At 42.1% G+C, this 18122-nt stretch overlaps 1 pseudogene; it reads right to left on the reverse strand.

Moving 5' to 3' along the window:
- Positions 1 to 265: 265 nt before the first annotated feature.
- LOC123934182 lies at positions 266 to 5725 on the reverse strand (annotated as a pseudogene).
- Between the last annotated feature and the right edge of the window lie 12397 nt (positions 5726 to 18122).

An 18122-nucleotide genomic window follows, 5' to 3' on the forward strand; every position in this document is an offset into this window, starting at 1 on the left:
GGGAGTAGCTAAACATTGAAATGGACTCCTGCTTTACAGATGATCTGTTGAATGTACTTGTAAAACTTAAAAAACTTTCCAAAAGGTCCGAAGAGACAGAATTATTTTTACCTCCTCACTCCAGGTAATCCTGTTAAAAAGATACCAAATGAGTCCGGTTTTAATTTCTCGTGAAGTTTTGGTGTAAAAGCGAATGTAGTGAAATCCAGTAAAGTTGTAAACCTTCATCTGAATTAACAAAACAAGTATTTATTTTGATGAGTTTTCACAAGCTGTATTCTTGACCTGAAGAATCGCTTTTATTATGTCAAGGAGATGGCGTGGTCTTCGTAGGAGACAGGGATGCAGTACCTGGGGAGTCCGTTCCTCCGTCAGAAGTACTTGGGGATGAGGCCAGATAGGGAACTTTCTTTCTCCCAAAGAATCCTCCTCCTTCAAATCCCCCTTTCTTCCGTAATTCTACTTTATTTTCATTTTCTTCTTCTGAGGACCTTTTCTTGGATTCTAGACTTTCAGCTATTTTGTGCACTTCCAATCCACTATCTGATTCTCGCAAACTCTTCATTTCTGTTCCAGGAGACTTTCTCTCTGACACGTTACACTCCCCTGTTGCCCGCTTTACTTCGGCTTGTATTGGACCCATGTTCCCATTTTCAGGGACACCTCTGTCTACATTTCTGTTCAAATTAACAGTCTGGAAGTCCCTGTAACTGTGGAAGCTCTCAGTCCTCCTTGCTCTTGCTAACAGGGGATTCTCTCTGTAAGGCCTCATGGAACTGTAAGTAGCTGCTTCATGGATGGTTTCATGGTGCTGGAGCTGAAGACTGGAACTGGACTCCCAGAGGCGGCTGTGCTGGAGCACGGAAGTTGCTGGACTGATGTTAGGAGTAGTGCAGCGAGATGTGCTCAGGTCGCACTGATCCAGTAACTTGAGCAGCTCCTCCTCAGTGGGAGCACCCCTCTCTTCCCTTTTGTTCACCATATCCATGGCAGTGGTCAGGTCCCACATCTGAATGCTGCCATTTGTGTGGCCTGTGAACAAGTAGCGCCATGGCCAGGAGCCCATACTGGTCGAGCCCTCACATTCTCTCACCATGAGGGATGATATTGTTGTGCAGTCAACAGCCTGGATCTCACAGATTCTTTTCCCAGTCAATGAGTCTTACGAACAGTTTGTTGGTGATGGGAACAACTTTCAGGATAAATACCTGTTGATCATCTCGCTCTCTGAAAGGCCCTATGTCATTTCCAGAGGAATAGCTTCCATGACTTTCCGTCTCCTCCAGAGACAGTATCTTGAAGGACGTTAACAGAGTAGAACCTGGCTGAGTAGAGATCATGCCTCTGAATCGCGTTACCATCCATGTCCTGACATGATTATTATCGGCACACACTGACACCAGATGCTTCTCGGACAGCATGATTTTTGTAACAGGACTTCGGTGAATGGTGAAAGTCTGAAAAAGCTACAGGCCCGAGCCCACCATCTCCTGGTGCTGCACGATCGCCCGCACCGCTCCAGAGCTCGTACCATAGGCAATCTCAATCCAGTTCCCAGAGACACTTGTTTTGGGTGTGAGGTAAATGCTGAGCACTGTAATGGCATAATTTGAAGGATCGTGGTAAAGCTCAGTTACAAGAAGTTCATTACCCTTCATTCTCAAAGAGAACTTCTGCATATCTATGTAGTATATTGATCCATTGTTACATCCCAGTAGCAGCAATGAGCCAGCAGTGTCGTAACTCGTTATAGGAACAACATCTTGAACCTGCCAGTGCTGAGTAACAGCATTCCACACTCCCACTTTCCCTTTATGACTCGTAGCCACCAGCTGGTTACTGATAAAGAAGAGAGCATCTACAGGAACACCAAGGCTGAACACTCCAATTTCACTTCCGCTCCCTCCATCCTGGACACTCCATAAGATGATGCTACTCTCTGAAACAACAGCAACCATTTTGTCTTTGTCTCCATGTGGACCTCCAGCCACTTTTGCATTTAAAGCTACTCACTCAATAGTCCAGTCCAAATAAGGACTCATAAACACTTGTTGCCATCCTGAAGATTCTTTGATTCTGTAACATACAGCAAAATGGGCATATGCAGCTATGATCCAGTTGTGATGGCCAGCAACTATTAGCACCTTTCATGGATCCACAGGAAATCCTAGACGCACAGTCTCTTCTCCTGTTCCAGAGAGAGCAGGCTGGGCTCCGTTCCCCTGAGCTTCACCTTCCACAGAATTCAGGCCATTCCTAGAACCAGCAGAGGACCTAGTTGTGTTGTTTATTTTATGCCTGGGGATACCTGTCAGAGGCAAGTAACCATAGAAAAGGACACTGCCACAAGACGAGTGCTCCAACTCCTCACATAAGAGAAGCCTTCTTACTAATGGAGTGAATCCATAAAATTCTGCTTCATGCTTGAGAACATTAATACTCACTCCCCATAAGTCTAGTTCTTTTGTCCGAAGAAAATTTAAAATGGGTGCAAATGCTTCTGGATTTCGATCAATAAATATAGCACCAGTTTCATCTTGAAGTGTTGAAATTCTTCCACTCAGCAAACTGGAAAAAAAAAAAAAGAATCTGGAATCCACATAGGAGTTTGTCTTGAGGTACTAAATCTGGTCCCCCCCATGTTCAGCTGCAGGATCTCACAACTGCTGGCCGCCGCCGCTGCCACAGTGCCCTCCGGCTATCGGGGTGGCAGCGGCAGCCACCTGAGAGCGGGAGGTGTGCGGAGCCTCCCCCACCTTCCCCGCGGCCTGACATTGTCTTTTGCAGAGAAGAAGTTCTTAATTTTAATAAGGTCCAGTTAATCAATTGTTTCTTTCATGGATCATGTCTTTAATGTTGTATCTAAAAATCATTACCAGACCCCAGGCCATGGATTTTCTCCTATATTATATTGTAGGAGTTCTATACTTTTGGGTTTTACATTTAGGTCTGTGATCTATTTTGAATTAATTTTCATGAGGATTATATGGTCTTTGTCTTTTTTTTTTTCACATGTGAATGTCTAGTTGCAGCATTATTGGTTGAAAAGACCTTTATTGCTCTAGTATATTCTTTGTTTCTTTTTCGGAGATCAGTTGACGTACTTCTGTGGATCTATCTATGGGCTCTCTACTCCATTCCATTACTCTGTCTATTCTTTTACCAATAGCCACACTATCTTGATTACTATAGTTTTATAGTAAGTCTTGAAGAAGAGTTTGACCTGTGCCCTGACTTTGTTCTTCTTCTTCAATATTATGTTGGCTATTCTTGATCTTCAGTCCTTTCAAGTAAATTTAGAATCAGTTTGCTGATATCCATAAATTAATTTGATGAGATTTTGATAGGGATTGTGTTGAATCCATAGACCAGTTTTGAGGAACTGACATCTTGACCCTATCGAATCTTTCTATCCATGAATATGGAGTCTCTCTCAATTTCCTTTGTTCAATGACACTTTCCATCAGCATTTTGAGTTGTTCTTATATAGATAAAAGGAGTATTTTTCAAACTAGTTCTTTTTCCTTTTTTCCTGCTAAACGCATGAGGAAATTTTTCTCCACTATTAACTAGAGGACCTGGTAGGGCTCCTGGAGGTAAAACTCACAGATGTATGGAGGATCCCTATGGTTGGATCCCCTTGCAGTTTCTTTTTGTTTGGGGGGGCTTCCCCCCATAGAGTTCTTATCAGAGTAATAACCATACTAAACCTTCAAGGAATACACTAATTGCAGTTTAGGTTTCCCAACCCCAGGACAGGTTTCTGTGGAAGTTTCTGTTCTGGAAAGTTCCAATTCTCTGTCTCTGCCTGTCTCTCACTCCAATTTTAGGAGCAGGGATTTGTCCATGAACTCACTCTGAAAAATCTAAGGAGAATTGCTTATTTTTCAGCTTTTTGCTGGTTAGGATGGAGTGACAATTTCTAAGATCCTTATTTGTTAGACCAAACCAGTTATGCTTTTATTTGAGAGAGGGAGAGAAAGAAATGGGGGGTGGGGGACAGAAAGAGAGGGAGAGGGAGAATCCTAAGCATACTCCCCACTGAGCATGGAGCCTAACATAGGACTCCATCTCAGGACCTTGAGATCATGACCTGAGCCAAAACCAAGACAGCACCACTCAGGGGTCCCCAATTATGCTTACTTTTTAATTAACATCTTCAAGGCTCACAAACTCTTATCTCTCTTTTCTTACCTGCCTTTCCAATGATCACCAATTAAATCACTCGCTGAACCAAAGGTACAAATTACCTACTAAGTTAGATAAGGCCACTGAAAGCCGAAGGGAATTAAATAATAATGTGTAGCCAAGATATATAATGTAACTTCTTTCATGGTTTTACAGTCTAGTGGAATAAACCCCAGTGAATTTCTTCCATTTCTATTACCTGACTGTACAATCTAGTTAATAAACCATTTGGTCTCTGGATTATATCTTTTTCATGTAGAATATGATATCATATAAGAATATTTTTTTAATTTCTAATGAAAATTATTTTCAGTACTAAATGAAGCAAACACTAAGTTAAAACTGTTGTGGCCCTTGGAAGCAATTTCAGTCATGAATTGCAACAAGTCTGTCAATAGTTACAAGTGGGAAATACATAAGCAATAGTAAGTGCATTGGGGAAAGATGATTTAAGAAAATTAGATTTCTGTACTGGTGTAGTATATTTCCTTTTAAATAGAAAGTCACTACTTCAAGTTTAATGTATGTTTCAGGCCAAACAGTCTATGATATTGATTATTTATGTACTGAGATTAAGGTAGAACACAAAAATAATTTGAAATTTTGCCATGGTAACAAATGTGAAATCACCCTAGTAGTAGGATGACACACGCAGTAAGAAGCACTCCATATGTTTGCCAAGAGGTTCTGCACAGCAATTCACTTCAAGGATTTTAAATAAGTCTACCTAACCAAGTGGGAAGTTTGCATGTAAGAAAGAAGTTGTAGCCTTTCCAGAAATACAATGTGCTAAAAATATTTTAATACATCTGGTATTTTTAACCTGAATATTTTTACAGTGCAATGTCATCTTGGTTTTGCTTATTTTCCAAGATAAACATCTTCCATAATTCGTTAGGAATATTGTAAATTTGTTCAAACAAAAACCTAGTTGGTAAAAATATTCATCATGGCATTTATTTATTTATTTATGTATTTATTTTTTTTTTAAACATTTTATTTATTTATTTGACAGAGAGAGATCACAAGTAGGCAGAGAGGCAAGCAGAGAGTGTGAGAGGGAAGCAGGCTCCCTGCCGAGCAGAGAGCCCGATGCGGGACTCGATCCCAGGACCCTGAGATCATGACCTGAGCTGAAGGCAGTGGCCTAAACCACTGAGCCACCCAGGCGCCCCTCATCATGGCATTTAAATAAATATTGCTCTTAGCGTATGTAAAAGGTCTGTCCCATGTTTGTTTTTTTCCCCTACATGAATGTTTAGTTCCATGTTTCCACCTTCTTATGTGAAGCCTTCAGCACTCTTGTGTCCATTCAGAGTTCAAGCAAATTTTTTTCACATTGCCTATTATGAAATTAGTAATTAATTGTCATATTTAATGGAAATCAATAACACAAAATCGCTTGTAGATTTGGGAATGCATTGATAAATCAAATTAATTAACAGTACGTTATGTAGAGGAAAGAGTCTACTGGCAAGGAGACCTGGCTCTGATCCAAGTCACTAGCAGGTCTGGCGTGGGCTGGACAGGTGACCATGGGCGTCTTGGCCTCTTGAGGCTGACCTGCCCGGTTCCTCACGACAAAGTCCAAACCGAAGGAGGCACTGGACCTGAGCCAACTGCCACCGGAGCTGCTCCTAGTGATGCTGAGCCACGCGGCCTGGGCATGCTGCTGGGGTGCTGCTGCAGAGTGTGCCAGGGCTGAGGTGCCCTGGTGGACTGCAGACCTTTGGCTGCTCATCCTGGCCCGGGACCATAGAACCCTGCTGCTGCCTGCCCACAGCCCTCCCCCCTCCTCCCGCCTCCCGCTAGCAGGCCCTGCCTCTTAGGTGGCTTCTGTCAGCTCAGTCCATTGGGATGCAACCTCATCCACAACCCCTGCAGCCAGGAAGGCCTTCAGAAATGGATGGTGCAGCATGGTGGGGATGACTGGGTGGTGGAGGTAATAGGGGAATGGTGCTGTGGGCCCCCTTGCAGACCTGCTTCATGTCTGCCTTGGGCTAGTGTCACAGAAAACAGGTGTTGGACCTGGAGGAGGAGGGTTGTGGCCAGAGCTGCTAGATAATGGAAGACTGAGATTTGTCTTTTCAGGGAGCCCAAGGCTGTATGTACTGACTCCTTGTCCAACTTCTAGATGCCAGCCAGACTGTGCTGGATAAATTCTCTGCTGTTCCCATTCCCATCCAACAGTGGAACACACTGTTTGCACTCAGGTCACCCGTGTATTCTCCAATCTCAAGATGGGTGTCGGCTTTGTGTCTTTCCAATGCTGGGGCCAGGACATGCAGTTCTAGGCTGGTCACTATGGAGCCCGTGTGACCAACTCCACTGTGGTCATGTGGGCCCACCTGTCTTAGTCGAGGGCTGTCCTGGCACAACAACCTGACCGGTGACTTCCAGAACTGGGGACCATTGATCAGGACTTCTCATTAAACCAGGACAAGTACCTCCCTGGCAGCCTGGGTACTCCGGGATCCCTTTGAGGGTTCTGCCGAGACCCTTTTTCCGGTCCTAGAAATTACTAGAAGAAAGTTTTCTTCAGAGTTCCCTACTGCTGTTATAGGGCAGTTCTCCCCCCAAAGGTCCCCTGGTTCAGCCCCAGTCCCCTCTGTCCTGTCTCTTCTTTCTGCTTTCAGGGGGCTTTCCTGGTCCCTTTAGAGAAGGCCACTCATCTAGGAAGTAGAATCTCCTCCTTATGGCTGAGAAAAGTCCAGCCACCTTGAGTGGCAAACTCCGGCAGCTTCAAGGCTGGGACCAGGTCTCCCAGCTGAAAGTCAACCAGCACAAAAAATGTGTGGAGATCCTCAAGGACCCTGTGATTGTATGGTGTATAAAACTGTATTATATAGAGAGATTTCCCCACAAACTTTGAGAGAAGAATATATCAGCAACAACTATCTGCTGATCATAGGTAATAAATTTATTATTTTGCCAAAAACCAGTATATTAGGGAAATACCAACTATAACAAAACTCAAGGAAGCAGAAAATTCATCTGTGACATCCAGCTTCCTAAATTTGTACAGGTTCCTCTACAAACAACAAAACTCACCCTTATTTAATCTTTCCAGATGTAAAAAAGATATCATCATTTACTAACTTCACACTTCATATGTACTCCATATTTTCTGGGTACTAGGGATTCAACAGCAAATTAACAAATCATATCCTAGCACTTTCCCTTTTGAAGCTTTGAATTCGTAGTCCCCATCTAAGAAGAAGGCAGTTCCTCTGGTTATCATTCATCTTCCTCCTCTTCATTCAGTTCTTAGCAAAATATATCTCTTTAGGCCCTCTGTGATCATCCTGCTGAATGGTCTAGTACTCCATCATTTTCTATCACAAATCTGGCTGGTTTGCCAAATTACTTTTTGAAATTAATTTATTCATATTTTTGTTTATTTTTTCATGCTTTTCTACCACAGTATAACAAAAATCCCATAGAAGGCTTTTGCAGTACCTCCAGCAAAGTGACCAATACCTTCTACATAGATTTTGTCAATAACTGTTACTTGAATTAATTAACTAATTCATCAGTAAGAAGAAATCAGAGGGGGAGACAAACCATGAGAGACGCTGGACTCCAGGAAACAAACTGAGGCTTATAGAAGGGAGGGCGATGGGAGGATGGGGTAATCAGGTGATGCGTTAAGGAGGGCACATATTCTGATGGACACTGGGTGTTACATGCAAATGAATCACTGAACACTACATCCAAAACTAATGATGTAGTATACAGTGACGAACTGAACATTTGGAAAAAAACAAAACAAAACAAAACAAAAACCTGATGCTCTCTTGCAAATCACAGGTCTCTTGAGCATCACTGGAGTACTTTAAAATGTAGTTACAATTTTCTTTGTTCAAATTATTGATGACCTATCAAAATATGTAACAGGTACTTCAGTATTAGAATGAAATGTCCAAAACGAAATCCAGAAAGAGGAGACTACTTTTATGATGAAGTAGAAAGAATAATTGGTATACTTTTAATCCTTTCCTTCCTTGAACTAGATCACTTAAATTGCTCTTACCTGGCAGAATTGAAGGAAGTGTTTGGTCTAACAATTCCCCCAGTCCTTAGATTTGATTTCTGAGTACATTTAGGAATTTTCTTTTTCTTATTTCTGTTCTTAATAGGGTGGGAAACTGTGCTTTATGCTACAGACAAATCCTGGACAACAGCCTAGCCTGTGGCTCACGTTGCTCTTTGCCCATCTGAATTTAAAATGCTGTCATAAGATTTCTTCTAAATCACCCAAACTTAGCAGGCTATTTTCTCTCTGCGTTTCTATTTCCCACTTACTCTGTCCTTTAGCGTAGCAATACCAGTTCAAACTTCTTCTTCTCTCTTGATGCCTAATATAAAGTTTCTTCTGTCAGCAAAATCAGTGACATTTTCTTTCATCTTAATTGTTAAGATACATTAATCATTTATAGTTGGTTATTTTAATTTTAAAAGCAAATAATTTATTTGTTATTCACTGCCTAAGAATAGTTTTTAATATTCACAGAAGAATGTTCATGTAAAAGAGAGATTATCTTAAGTTATATATGAAACTCTGTACTGTTGTTTGCAGTTTCCTGGACTCCTCTAATATCTGTGAGGTGAGATCACCTCTTTTGTACTTCATATTGTTGATTCATAGGTTTTTCTCTCTTTGTGCCAATCAGGCTAGAAGTCTATCAATTGTATTGATCATTTCAAAAAAGCAGTTTTAATTTTTGTTTGTTTTGCTTCATTTTCTCTATGGCTTTTCTGCTTTCAATTTCATGGATTTCTTTTCTCGTTTTTATTATTTTCTTGCCCTTTGCTGATTTGTGTTTATTTTAATCTTCTTTTACTGGCTTCTCAAAGAGGCATGGATTTTTTTTTATTATTTCTTTTCAGCGTAACAGTATTCATTGTTTTTCCACCACACCCAGTGCTCCATGCAATACGTGCCCTCCCTATTACCCACCACCTGGTTCCCCCAACCTCCCACCCCCTGCCCCTTCAAAACCCTCAGGTTGTTTCTCAGAGTCCATAGTCTCTCATGGTTCATCTCCCCTTCCAATTTCCCTCAACTCCTTTCTCCTCGCCATCTCCCATGTCCTCCATGTTATTTGTTATGCTCCACAAATAAGTGAAACCATATGATAATTGACTCTCTCTGCTTGACTTATTTCACTCAGCATAATCTCTTCCAGTCCCGTCGTCCATGTTGCTACAAAAGTTGGGTATTCATCCTTTCTGGTGGAGGCATAATACTCCATCGTGTAAAGGGACCACATCTTCCTTATCCATTCGTCCGTTGAAGGGCATCTTGGTACTTTCCACAGTTTGGCGACCGTGGCCATTGCTGCTAAAAACATTGGGGTACAGATGGCTCTTCTTTTCACTACATCTGTATCTTTGGGGTAAATACCCAGCAGTGCAATTGCAGGGTCCTAGGGAAGCTCTATTCTTAATTTCTTCAGGAATCTCCACACTGTTCTCCAGAGTGGCTGCACCAACTTGCATTCCCACCAACAGTGGAAGAGGGTTCCCCTTTCTCCACAACCTCTCCAACACACGTTGTTTCCTGTCTTGCTAATTTTGACCATTCTAACTGGTGTAAGGTGATATCTCAATGTGGTTTTAATTTGAATCTCCCTGATGGCTAGTGATGATGAACATGTTTTCATGTCTCTGATAGCCATTTGTATGTCTTCATTGGAGAAGTGTCTGTTCATACCTTCTGCCCATTTTTGGATATGATTATCTGTTCTGTGTGTGTTGAGTTTGAGAAGTTCTTTATAGATCCTGGATATCAACCTTTTGTCTGTACTGTCTTTTGCAAATATCTTCTCCCATTCCGTAGGTTGCCTTTTTGTTTTGTTGACTGTTTCCTTTGCTATGCAGAAGCTTTTGATCTTGATGAAGTCCCAAAAGTTCATTTTCGCTTTTGTTTCCTTGGCCTTTGGAGACATATCTTGAAAGAAGTTGCTGTGGCTGATATCGAAGAGGTTACTGCCTATGTTCTCCTCTAGGATTCTGATGGATTCCTGTCTCACATTGAGGTCTTTTATCCATTTCAAGTTTATCTTTGTGTACGGTGTAAGAGAATGGTCGAGTTTTATTCTTCTACATATAGCTCTCCAGTTTTCCCAGCACCATTTATTGAAGAGACTGTCTTTTTTCCACTGTATATTTTTTCCTGTTTTGTCGAAGATTATTTGACCATAGAGTTGAGGGTCCATATCTGGGCTCTCTACTCTGTTCCACTGGTCTATGTGTCTGTTTTTAGAGGCACGGATTTTTAATTTGAAACCTCTCTTAGTTTTTCATACACACTCCCAGTACCGTCAGTCTCCCTCAAAGCCCTGTGATGAGTACACACCACACACGTAATACGGCATATTTAATTTCATTTTTATTCAACATGTTTCTAAGGTCCTTTGACATCCGCCCTTCATCTCACGGATTACTTCAAATTGCATTGGTTAATTTCCAAGTATTTGGAGATGTTCTTGATACCATCCTCTTACTGGCTTGCCGTTTAATTCTATTATGGTCTAAAAACATATCTTGCATCATTTCAATTGTCTTTGATTCGTTAAGTTTTGTTTTATGACTAGAGATAGGGACTTGGTGAATGTTACACGTGAATTTGAGAAAAATGTGCATTGTCTGTTGCAGTGGAACATTGTTTAAATCTCAGTTAGGTCCGGTTGGCTGAGGGGCTATTTAGCTCTTCTATGTCCTTGCTGATGTCCTGTACAATGGTTACATCTGCTATGGCAAGGTGGGTGTTGAATACTGGTTAGGTATTCATGTCCCTCAAAGCCATCAAAATTATAAACAACAACAATAACAAAGAAATTTTGGGAAACAGTCATTGCCAAAAGAAGCCTACACAGCCATGATGACTAAATGTAACGTGGTCTCATGGACGGAGCTCTGGAACAGAGGGTCCTTAGTGAGATACAAGAACAACAAAGGAGTCAGAATAAAGTACGTCACATTGTATCAATCCTGACTCATTAATTGTGACAAAGAACATCCTAAACTAGGATGCAAGGAGTTGTAAGGTAAAGAGAACTGGGTGTGGGAATCTATGGATATTCTCTGTACTATCTTTGCAACCTCTTTGTGAATCAAAATCTATTTTAAAATAAAGCATTTATGTAAAAAAGTAAGAAGAGATGGAATTCAATAAAATTGAAACTTCTGTTCTTCCAAAGATATCACTAAGAAAGTTAACGGCAAGTCAACAAATGGGGAGAAAACTCCACAATACATGTATCTGGCAAATAACTTTTATCCATATAGATAAATGTATTCACAATTCAGTAATAGGAAGACATATAACTTAATTTTAATAAAAGGATAAAACTGAAGATAGGACTATACTTCACCAAAGAAGAGAGAGAAATAGTCAATGTGCTCATGAAAAGATGCTCAGAATCAGTAGTCCTTAGGGAAATACAATTCTAAGGCAAAGTGAGGTCCCACTACATACCCACTAGAATGACTAAAATCAGAAAAGATTGACAATATTAAATTTTAGTTAGGCTGAGCTAAGCCCATAGCTAGTGGAATGTGACTTGGTATGACCACTGTATAAAAACACTTTCATGATCTCTTATAAGGCTAAATACTCACCATGTGACCCAGCAATTTTGCTCCTAGATATTTACCCAAAGTCTCGTGCACCAATGTTCATAGCAAGTTTGATTGTAATTGTTAAAAACTGGAAACAATCCAGATATCCTCTACAGGTGATATCCTGGTACATCCTTGCAGTGAGCTACTATTCAGCAGTTAAAAGGAACAAATGACCGGTACAACACACAAGAAAATAATTGCACTGTTCTGAGCAGGAGATGTCAAGCATGAGAGTAAGGTTCCATTTACACAATGTAAAGGGAAAGGAGAGGCTGATTAGTAGTGACAGAAAGCCAATGAGTGACTGCTTGGGGCTTGAGAAAAAGGGTAGGGACTGACTGGGAAGGGGTCATGGGAACCTTTTGGGATGATGGAAATTTTCCATATTGTAAATAAAGTGGTAGTTTCATTAATGAACACATATTTCAAACCTCATTAAAATGTACACTTTATGTTTGTGCATTTTACTGTTTATAAATCATGCCTTAATAAAGCTGATTTAAAAAAAAATCCATGACCCAGAAGATCAATTCTATAAAGTAAGTAGAGAACACATTCTAACAGAACCCAGGTCAACCCAAGGCAGAGCACGGGACGGGTGCTGGCCCCAAGTCAGTCAGTGGGAAGGTGAGCAAAAGATCCTTGGTGCTGGACCCGCACCAGTGAATGATGGACACGGTGATTTCTTTGGGCTGCAGCTCTTAGAATCAGTGTTTTTAAGCCTGGAAAAGAATGGGGCAAAGCACTAGGGAGTTTGGGGCATATTCAGAAAAAGAAAGGATGAGCAGATCAGCACTACAATGACAGGATATCGAAGCGTTGCACATCAGCAGTAACTCCTTTAAATGGAGTTGTCCATTGTTATTGGGATATGGGTATTGAGGCACGCAGAGATGACTGGAAACTTTAAAATACTGATATGTCGGTTTTTTTCTGGATACTTTGACTTCATGTTAAGGGTAATATGATCTGAGTTAGTTCAGAAAAGTAAAGAAGAAATCTCAGAACTAACTGACATATAGTATAACTCATGCTTGAGAGGCAGCCCTCATTAAAACACACAAGGACTCTGCCAGTAAATACAGAAACATCTGCTTTCTATATCCCCATCTCTAAACAAAAGTTTGAAAATCTTCCAAAGTTAACGTTGGTTGCACACACAGAGAGACACCATGTGTCTGTATATACAGAGAGAGAGATACTGTAAGTGTGGGCTTTTGTGTTTCCTCCTGTCTTTGCCTCCTATCATGTTATTGGAAGTAAAAATACAACCAACCCTTCTGGTGCTGGTTGGCCTAACCGAAAACAAGAACAAGATGCTGTGTTCTTTGTCTTTATTTGAAGATTTTGTGATGTTTAAGTGAAATTGTTGAGGCAAAACACAAAAGATGAGTTGTCTGGAGTAAAATGCAAAGATTAGGTGTCAGGGCAGAGGGAGGGGGGAAAGAAAAGAATCTAGGCTTGGTATCACAGGGTTCCGAGACAAGCTATGCTCTGAGTACCCATAGGGACACTGTGGCTTATAGCACAGGAGTTGGGGAAAGGACAGGAGCAAGGGAAAGGATGATGCCCTCCTCCCCCTGGCTGCCACGGGGCTTGTCAAGGAACCACTAAAGCGTGCTCAACTTGAAAAGCATCGTGCGTTCCATTAACACAACCAGTAAACTCTAAGTTCGGGAGACTGCATGAAACAGTGAACGCCATTGATGCTGAAGCGTTTGTCTGACTGATGGGAGATCCACAGACCAAACTGGTTCTGAACTCCCCCAGATCACGCAGCTTGCTTCTGACAGATTGGGACAGGACCAGGTTCCATGGACGGCTCAAGGGTTGGCCTTCTACATACATGGCGGTCACTCGTATCAGAAAACTCACAGGTGCTGTGAAAGGAGGGGGGACCCAGCCTTTCCAACTTCTTCACCAGCTGAAAGTTAGACAAGCATGCGTATCCACGCTGTGCACGTGCACATGCAAACCCACACTGTCTGGAACCCTGCACTGTATTTCTTCCTTTGCTTCATGGTCTAACTTCTGGGGAAGAATAGATGTCTTTTTCTCTGTATTTACTTCCTCCCTAGAGATCCAGCTGCCATCTTCCTGATGGCCTGGAGTCTGTTCTCTTGTCACCAGTCATGTCTAGGTCATATGTTCACTAGGCATCTGCCATGGGCTTTGCATAGCCACTGCCTTGCTTGTTGCTATTGCATTGCTCAGCCCTTGTTTTCCTCGTGACTTTTGCCAACACCTTTTCCCTTGACCCTGCTCTAAATGCATATGTTGTCCAGAGTCCACCCTGAGTCCCCCACCTTCTCTACCTCTGACCTCGGGCCCCTCATGTATGTCTCTGTGTTCAGTGCTCACCTACCCCTGATAATCAGCTCTTGCCTCTGATGAGACAGATGCTCATGAACACCTGCCTACACGATATGTTCTACCCTCACACACCCATTAGAGCTCCAGCCAGGCACTCTCCAGGAACGTCCACGTGCCGTGCTCTCAGAATCATTTTCCACCTTGCCCGGTCAACCCTCTTTTAGTAAATGCCATCACACCCACTCAGGCTTGCATGTTAGAAACCAGAGAACCTTTTACACCTTCCCTTTCCTACCTCATCAGCAGGGAACAGTGCTTAGTGGGGTTTATGGGATGTTCCCTGTGGTACAGTCCCCACAGCGAGGCAGAACCCAGGGGCTGGGCTAGGGGAAGGCCCCAGTGGTGGCTTATGCTTTTTACTCTGATATGTTCCTATAATATGATCATTTTACTAGCTGCATGAGCAATTCCCAGCACAGATCTGGCACCGAGCAGGCATGTCATAATTACCTGTGGGATGGTGGAGTAGATGGAAATTTTTCTGTAAATATCCGGATGACAGCAGAGCTCCACACATTTAATGTGTTTCGGGCCTTGCATGTTATTCCCTGAATTTCTCTGTCTTTCTGTCTCTGTTTCTCTCTCTCTAATATATATATATATATATACACACACACATACTCATCTCTCTATATAAAACAAACAAGCATATAAAGCATGTAGAAAGATTTATAAACGTGTGTATCCATAGATCAGCTTATATTTATTCAATACTCATTTATTCATCAATGATTTATTGACTGCTAACTAAATGTACACGTAAATCTCTTAGAGACCTATCTTGATATCTGAATTTCTCTCTTGAATTTACCATTTCAGAATGCCCAGCTGAGCATGATGGAGCCCTTTATGACAAGAACAGTCTTTGCCTAAGTGGCTCAGACAGGAATGTGATAGTCCTATGAATAATGTGCTTACATCTGCCATATTTATGAAAGCCAGCCTAAATTAACCAATGGTTTGAGAACACCAGGTTCAACCATTTTAGTGAAAAATACAAAAATACGTTGCATATCTGGAGGGAACCGTGAGGACAGAAGAGTTCTTGTTCTGTTTTTAGAGATCCTCATTGTGTCTTTCAAGCCTCAAAAGGAGCCAATAGGGCAGAGGTTAGGACTAGGCAGCTCTGCGTATCCATGACCCAAGGATATATTTGGTTTCTCTTGCGTATGGCTTAATTAAAACACACACACACACACACACACACACACACACACACACACACACACAGATTACATGTCTTGTCCTGGAAATTTGGCTGATTTAGCCAGGCTGGGCTGCCTTTCCAACATGGCTACACTCCACTGGACTGAGCTGGGTACTGGCTTTCCAGATCACCACAGTCCCTACCGTGCTATGAGGAATGACTTTGACCTTTCCCCTGCTGTGGTAGAGGTAGAGCTGAGGTCAGCAAACTCGTTCTATGAAAGACCAGCTTGTACATGCTCTAAGCTCCGCAGGCCCAGGAGTCTGCTTTGCAGCTGGTGAAGTATGCCTCTGTAGCATCACAGTCAGCACGACGCACAATTGAGTGTTGCCGTGTCCTAACAGGACTTGACCTACGGGCATTGTGGACTGAGGTGCACATAATTATCATGTGTCATAAGATATTCTTTTGATTTTGTTGTTGTCCAACAACAAAAATATGTAAAAACTATTCTTCACTCCGGGGCCTCTGAAAAACAGCCTGAGGGTCTAGAAGGGGTGGGGGTGGGAGGTTGGGGGAACAGGGCCTTAAAGAAATAAAGGGAAAGCTAAACCAGACCTGTAGGCTGTTGTTGGCTGATGGCTCCCTGGACTGGGGCATGGAGAATGAGACAAAACGACAGTCAGATGTGTCACTTTTATAAAACAAGTCATATGAATGAGACATAGAAATGATAGTGGGACTGGAAAGCTCAATCCTCAGCTGAAAGAGACCTTAGTCCAAACTTCACATTGACAGAGACAAGCCCAGAGGAAACAGTGGTTGGAGAAGACATGGAATCGTTGGTGACTCTGGCTGATGGCCCCCTGTAGGTAAGGTGGGGGTCCAGGTAAGGTGGAAAGAGCTTCTTGCTGCTGCGAGGGTGATGGAGGGGATGTCACACCCTATGCCTGGGGATGAGAGAAAACAAGGCTCGTCCTCTACCGGACCAGGAATCATTTTTTTGCATCTAGCCCGTAATCTTCCTACAAAAATTACGGAAATAGAACATTGCAAGATTGACTGGGCAATTGTAACGACCTCATTCATTCTGGTCTCTTCTAGCCAGATAGCAATTAAAAGATGATCTTTAATGAGCAGTTCTCAAGGAGTGTCCCTTAATTATGTTCCCGGGCTTTGGCAAGTTTAATTTTATGTGTTTCTTGCTTCTGTTAACCTTAAACATAAAGTGAGACAAGGCTACAGAGCTGATTGTGCTCGGTGAGACCACTTTATTTTAGCTGTCTGCAGCCCTCCCACTTCTAGCAGGAGCACTGGGCCTTACAAACTAAAGACAATTGACTTTACCTTGAAAGGAAGGCAACCAGAGATGTTCTGCAGTAAGGAGACCGGACTTTAGAAGCAGATTTGCTGGTGTCTGTTTCTGTGCCCTGGGGACAGTTTCTACCATCATGGGTTCACATCAAATGTCAGAATCAGCCACCAGAGCTTGATGCACCTAAACCTCAGTGTAAATCAGATTTTGTTTGACAATTTCTCCCCGAGAGTTGAGAGACTAGACATGAGGCAAACAATGGCAGTTTGGAAGCAAAATACATTTACCCTATTACAAAGGAAAAAAAGAAATCAAATATGAGACAGGTATATTCAGTTACATATTTTTACCTGTAAGACATACATAGACAGAAGATAGTAGTGACAACACTTATAAGGGGAAAAGCTACAAATGCCTCCCCAAAAGAAATCTTAAATATTTACTTTAAAAAATCATGGATTCCTGTAAATTAAAACTATAAAGACATTATTTTTTTAAAGCTTTTATCTATTTATTTGTCAGAGAGAGAGAGAGAGAGCAAGAGCAAGCACAGGCAGAGTGGCAGGCAGAGACAGAGAAGCAGGCTCCCTGCTGAGCACGGAGCCCGATGTGGTACTCGATCCCAGGATGCTGGGATAATGACCTGAGCCGAAGGCAGCCGCTTAACCAACTGAGCCACCCAGGCATCCCACATTATTTTAAAATTAAAGATGAAAACCAGGGTTGGTTGAAAAATGTGATATGGGCATTCAATTTTAAAGAAAGCTGTAGGCATGCTTTATACAAGCTTTTGGACACCAGAGGAAAGAACCCATACTTGCATGTTTCAAGTGTGTGTGTGCTTATTCTACATTAAGGGAGAAAAGGTGTTGAGTAAAATAGCTTTTTCACACAACAATGCATTTAAATTAATCCTGGTTCTTTTTCTGTACTGCTCACTAGGTATCAGGGATCCAAAGGTATAAAACCACCTCAGTGCACGATTGAGAGATGGCGGAAAGGACAACGTTATTAGGCATGAGTAGATGTGAAAATGTAAATTAGGTGCCTCCGACATCATCTTTCTGGAAACAAGTTTCTGGATCAGGTATCCGTCTCCACGGGACTACAATTCAAAGACACATGGACCCCAATTTCCTGGAACAAGCATGGTGAGGGCCCAAGATGGGCTGCAGTAACCCAACTCTTGGAAACCCTTCACATTCAGTGTTATTTTTCTTTTTTTTCTTTTTTTCTTTTTTTATTTGTTTATTTACAGCATAACAGTGTTCATTGTTTTGGCATCACACCCAGTGCTCCATGCAGTACTTGCCCTCCCTATTACCCACCACCTGGTTCCTCAACCTCCCAACCCCCCCCCCCACCCCTTCAAAACCCTCTGGTTGTTTTTCAGAGTCCATAGTCTCTCATGGTTCATCTCCCCTTCCAGTTTCCCTCAACTCCCTCTCCTCTCCATCTCCCCATGTTCTC

The sequence above is a fragment of the Meles meles genome, chromosome 21, assembly GCF_922984935.1.
Source record: "Meles meles chromosome 21, mMelMel3.1 paternal haplotype, whole genome shotgun sequence".
In the NCBI taxonomy this organism is placed as follows: domain Eukaryota; kingdom Metazoa; phylum Chordata; class Mammalia; order Carnivora; family Mustelidae; genus Meles; species Meles meles.